A 5,664-nucleotide genomic window follows, 5' to 3' on the forward strand; every position below is an offset into this window, starting at 1 on the left:
TCTCTCTCTCTCTCTCTCTCTCTCTCTCTCTCTCTCTCTCTCTCTCTCTCTCTCTCTCTCTCTCTCGCTCTCTCTGTCCCTCCCTCCGCCTCCCTCCTTCCGTATTCTCCCTGAGCCCGGGGGGTTTCGTCACAGGGCGATGGGAACAATTTGATATTTCGTTCGGTTTCGTACGCGATGTGTACACGGCTACACGCCGTTTATGATCGCATTGTCGGACGATTAATTGCCGTTTCGCGGCTTCTCTCCTTTTTTCTTTTATTTTTTCTTTTGCCCCCCTTCCTCCTCGCGAGCTCCAAACGTTCGACGGACGAGGCGGAGCTCGCAGATGAACTCCGCGTCGCCAACGCGTTGACGCGCGATGGATGAAAATGAAGTCATTTGTAGGCGTTTCTCTCAGGATCCCGTCCGCATCTCTCGCGGGATCGCGCGACGCGCCGGCGATGCGAGATCGCGAGATAACGAGATCTCATTTGCAACAATGCCGATCGCCGTGATCGCGAGCGTCATAAATTCGCGATGAAAAGCACAATGAACGGACGCGAGACGCGTGTCGTCCCGCGCCGCTCAATCGCCCTCGCGATGGAAATCCGCGACGTTTCTCGCGGCCGCGGCGAATTAATTAGCCGAGCGCTCGATCAAATGCAAACCAATCAGCCGAGCCATTTGCGAGCATACTCTTCGAAATATTAATCGCGATCCTCCCCTTCCTCCTCGCCACCCTCCTCCTCTCACGTGGCGGGTGGTCGGTCGTCCTTCGTTTCAGAAATACCGCTCTCGATGAGACCCCGCGATTTCCGAGCCCGTCCCAAAGACTGACGCGGCTTTCACAAACGTTATATATCGTGATCAATCGAGCCAATCGAGGAGAAAGGTTACGGTCGCAAAGTAAATCCGGTGCCCATCCTCGCCGACGCTTTTCACGCGGCGCGAGTATAAGGTAAGCGCGCGCTCTCCGTACAGACCTTGATCTCGCAGCATGCTGCGACCCTGGTGTCGCAAATATCCATCCCCTCGGCCGGGGAACGACGAAATCCGCCTATTGTCGCGTTTTGCGGCGCTTCGTCTCGGGAAAGAAAAAAAAAGAGTATCATTAAGGCCGCGTCGCAACCAATCGTGTAACTAATTTCTCTTTGTTAGCCTGCCAAACTGCCTGCCAGACAGAGAGCTCGACGGCTCTTCGTGTGAACGTCTCTCGTTGCTCTTGCAACCTTTTCCTCCTCCTTCTCCTCCTCCTCCTCCTCCTCCTCTTCCTTTTCCCTCCACGTCGCGTCGTGTGCGTATTACAGAAGCTGTTTGCAGGTAATCGTAGAACCGTCGATTCTAATCCCCACCTCGGCCAGACCGAACACCGGGAGCCGAAAAGAGCCGCGACATCGACGAGGTGCTCCGTGCAAATCGATGCAAAGTTATGCTAAACGATCGATTGTTACGCCGCGCGGCGATCGCTTTGGCCGAGAGGGGAATTGTGGTAGTCCCGCGAGTAGCACCTGAGAAAGCGAGTTGAATTTCCCGGACGAGCGCGCAGGATAAAGTGCACTACATTCCACGGGGATGATGTCAAGCATTCCCTGTGGGAATCGCGAAACGCACGCACGTGCGCGCACGCGTGATGATGGACGCGTTTAATGAACGCGCGCGCGTCTGTAGAGACCAATTCCAGGAGTGCGCGGGCGAGAAGTAAAGTGGCGGGCACAATAATGATGACTCTAGGCTACAAGGATGCTCGAGGCTGCCGATCCCCGAGCGACTGGTACGATTACATTCAAGAATTACAGAGGTCGGGAACCAGGAACCTTGCCGAAAGCGGTCAATTCGGCGGTTTGCTCGTCTAAGTCGCGAGGAGGAGAAGGAGGAGGAAAGGCGAGAGCCCGCGAATAATACGCCGGCGGGCCGTTCGCGCGCGCGATGGAGCACCCAGATTCTTGGCAAGCAGTAGGTCATCTCTCGCGAGCAGAGCGAAGAGTTTTCACTTTCATCGCGACCAAGGGAATGCCTACTTGAGATCCGCGCCGCGGACAAAGGCATTACGGCGAGGCGGCGGCGGCGGTGGCGGCTTAAGTATGACACGCGGCTTCGACAAGAAGATCGGATATTCATAACCTTCCATTGAATTCGCGCAGCCGTGCGAATTCTACGTTCCACTTGGCCTCTTCCTTTCCTCCCGCGCTGTCGCCGCGAAAATATCTTATGGGGCACAGGTGGAGCCGTTGCGCGGCGCGCGAACGCGCCTCGCTCGTCGTTTCAATTCGTGAATGAGAGAGAAAGAGAGAAAGAATAAAAAAAATAAATACAACATTGATAAATAGACAAAAAAATATATATAGATTTAAGGAAGATATAAAAATGTAAGAAGATTAAAAACGCCAAGTTGGCAGATGATACGAGTGTCTGTTGTAACGCGCAAACGCGCCTCGTCGAGTCGACTCATCAGTTTGACACATGTGAATTAAAAATTGAATATAAAATTGACAAAATTAACGAAAAATAAGTATAAAAAAATATAAAAATGTAAGATCCAAAATGCCAAAATGACATGAGTATCTGTTGCGGCGCATGAGCGCGTCTTGCCTCTTCATGCGCGTGAAAATATAAAACGTATAAAAATTGACAAAAAATAGATATGAGAAAAATAAAAAAAAGGAAGAAGATCGAAAATATGAGATTGACAGGCGTCATGGGGAAGAGGTCTGTTGCAAACCTGTCGATTCGATGCAACGTGACGCGCCAGCGGATACACATCGCGGCCGTGTCGCGACTGCGGCTACAAGTGTAACCTACGACCAGCGGTGCGATCTTGGAGCTCGGACTTTAAGATCGAGGAGGATGAAATGTCACGAATGTCTTCGAACAATGCGCGCGGACGCGCGCGCGAGAGAGAGGAGAGGAGAGGGAAGGACACACAGCGAGTGAAGAATATATCACGCTCGCCGGGCGGTACAGATGAAGAAGCAGAAGAACAAGGAGGAAGGGAGGAAGAATGCCGTCCATTGAGCGGGACACATCCACGCTCGATCCAGAAGCAAGGTGTTAATGTCACGCACTTCGAAATCGGCTGGCATCTAATTCGACGAACCTTGATCTTTAAAGCGCGCCTCGGAGTCGCCGTGGCGGCCGTCACGGCGCAGAAAGAGCCGCCTCTTCTTCATCTCGCAGCCTCATCTCGCACCTTCGCAACGATGCTTCGTCCGATGAACCAAGACGTCCTCGGCGTCTTGGCCGCGGCGCGGTGCTTTGTGCGGCCTTTTGTATCCGTCCCCGGCGAAACTGTCGGCCGCAAGGTCTCCAGCTTCTTGTGTCCGTTGGCCCTTGCGCGCGCGCCTTGTTTCCTGCGAATTGCGAATCGCGTGCTGCGCGACGCGGCAAAAGAAGAATAAGGACGAGAGGGGCTGGAGATAGCCGCGAAGAACGGGCGCCTACATCGCTCACATCGCCGCTGGAGAGCGCGCCTCGCCGCGGCACTAGGTCCGCGGGTAGAGGTGAGTGGGCGTCGCTGCGATTTGTAATTATCCGATAATTCGTGCAACTGCATTCCAGCGATGCGACGCGACGCGACGCGATGCGGCGCGAAGAGCCGCGTTTCGCAATGAGGATGCTTTAAGTTATCCCGCGTGCGTTTTCTTCTCCGCTGAGAGAGACGCCATCGCGGCTCTGCATCGCGAATGCATCACGACGCAATCGGGAAGATATAATGACGTCAATTTTGTAACGGGTTGTCGATACACTTCGCTTTCTCCGCCGAAGAGCGGGAGAAAGAAGAAAAGGGAATGAGCGGGAGGAGAAAGATGATGGTACACCGCGCCGAGAGTATCGCTCACCTCATTATCTTTTACTCGCGCGCATCACGTGCATCCGACCCGAACTGAAACGTCGCGCGGACGTGCGCCGCCGTTCTTTCCCTTTCTTTTCGGATCATTTCCCACGAGATTGCGCCCGTCATCCGAAGGCGGAGAAAAGCGACCTCGTGGCGAGTGCCGCGCTACGTGATGCACTCGATAATTGCGCGTATATGCATGCAATCTTGCTTCTTGACGAAGCTCACCGCCGCCGCCGTCGCTGATCGACAAACGTCGATGATGACCGTCGCGTTGTGCAAGATCGCGGAAGTATCGACGGTACTGACATTCCGATCGCTTCTTATTGAACGATTCTCCGTTCGTGAGCACAATCGAGATACATAGCGAAATTCATACTTCGCCTTCGGGCCTCCGACGACCATAGCAGGTGCGAGCGAATGCTCCTCGCAAACTCGCACTTTAGCACGTTGACTGCCGCGATAATTCCCATTATTATTTCCATGTTCAACTGAAGTTTCAATTATTAAAGATAAACAATTCGCAGTAAATATACTTTTCGCGTCGTTTCATGGACTCTTCATCAGCCGTGCAGTCAATTTTCCAAACGCAAACCCAGGCGATATAAATGTCTAAAATATGTCTTAGAATAATATATATAATCCCAAAGATGCACAAAGCAACAGTTATTACTTGAAATTCGTCTCAAGTGAACTGAATTCAGATTTGAATCCAGAGTTGGATGAGAGTTTTTCAGACACAAATGACTTACAAATGAATTACAGACACAAATGTCACATATATCGTAATTCAGCTCAGATACATGTATCTAACTCTGAATAAAAATCTAAGACCCATATTGTTAGTTATTACATCAAACTCACGTTTCAAATGAGATAGTCAGATTTGAATTCAGAGTTATATGAGATTTTTTCTCAGCTGAATTGCATTCATAGACACAAATGTTACATACATCATAATTCAACTGAGATACTTGGATATAACTTTGAATAAAAATTTAAGACTCGTATTACTAGTTATTACTTCAAATTTATCTCAAATGAGGTACTCAGATTTCGATTCAGAATCAGATGAAAATTTCTCAGCTGAATCACGTTTACAGACACACATATCACGTTTACAGACACACGTATATCATAATTCAACTGACAAAACTTGGGTCTATCTCTGAATAAAAATCTGAGTATCTCGTATGAGACAAGTGACAGCTTGACTACAACACGGGCTTAAATATCTCACACGAGACAAGTTTCAGGGGGCAACTGTTGAGACAGCTCTTAAGTGTTTTCCAGACACTTGTGTCGGCGCGGGAATTATACTTTATACGTAACTCACTCTCTAACTTTCGTTCATCGGCTTCTCGTAGGTCGTACCACTGATTTTTCACGAATGCGGCTAATTATCTCTTATACGTAACTTAATAAGACACATGGCGGAGTCAGAGCGCCGATCACCGGCGCCTATCATGACGTTCATCAACGTGTTAATTGACCGCGCGATGGATGCTGGATCGTCGTCGCAGGAGAGCTAATACTCTCATGGCTCTGTGCCCTGCCCTGACCTGCTCTTACTGGATGCACGTTGAGCGGCCAGAACGTGAGGCTGGGCAGGATAAAGATTGCTCGCCGAGCAATCCGGACCGCCGTGCGTGCCTTTCTCCGCGGCCGCTCGCTGCTTCTTCGCACAGCGCGGAGACGCGGAGATGCAAATTCCTCGCAAAAATAAATTTCGTTCGTTCATCATGCCTTGCGATTACGCTTTTCTGCCGTCCTTGTTACGCGTTTTTCTCTTCTCTTCTCCTCTCTCTCTCTCTCTCTCTCTCTCTCTCTCTCTCTCTCTCTCTCTCTCT

Source organism: Odontomachus brunneus, unplaced genomic scaffold (genome assembly GCF_010583005.1).
Source record: "Odontomachus brunneus isolate Ranch 3 - 2012 unplaced genomic scaffold, Obru_v1 Obru_scaffold_006, whole genome shotgun sequence".
Classification (NCBI taxonomy): domain Eukaryota; kingdom Metazoa; phylum Arthropoda; class Insecta; order Hymenoptera; family Formicidae; genus Odontomachus; species Odontomachus brunneus.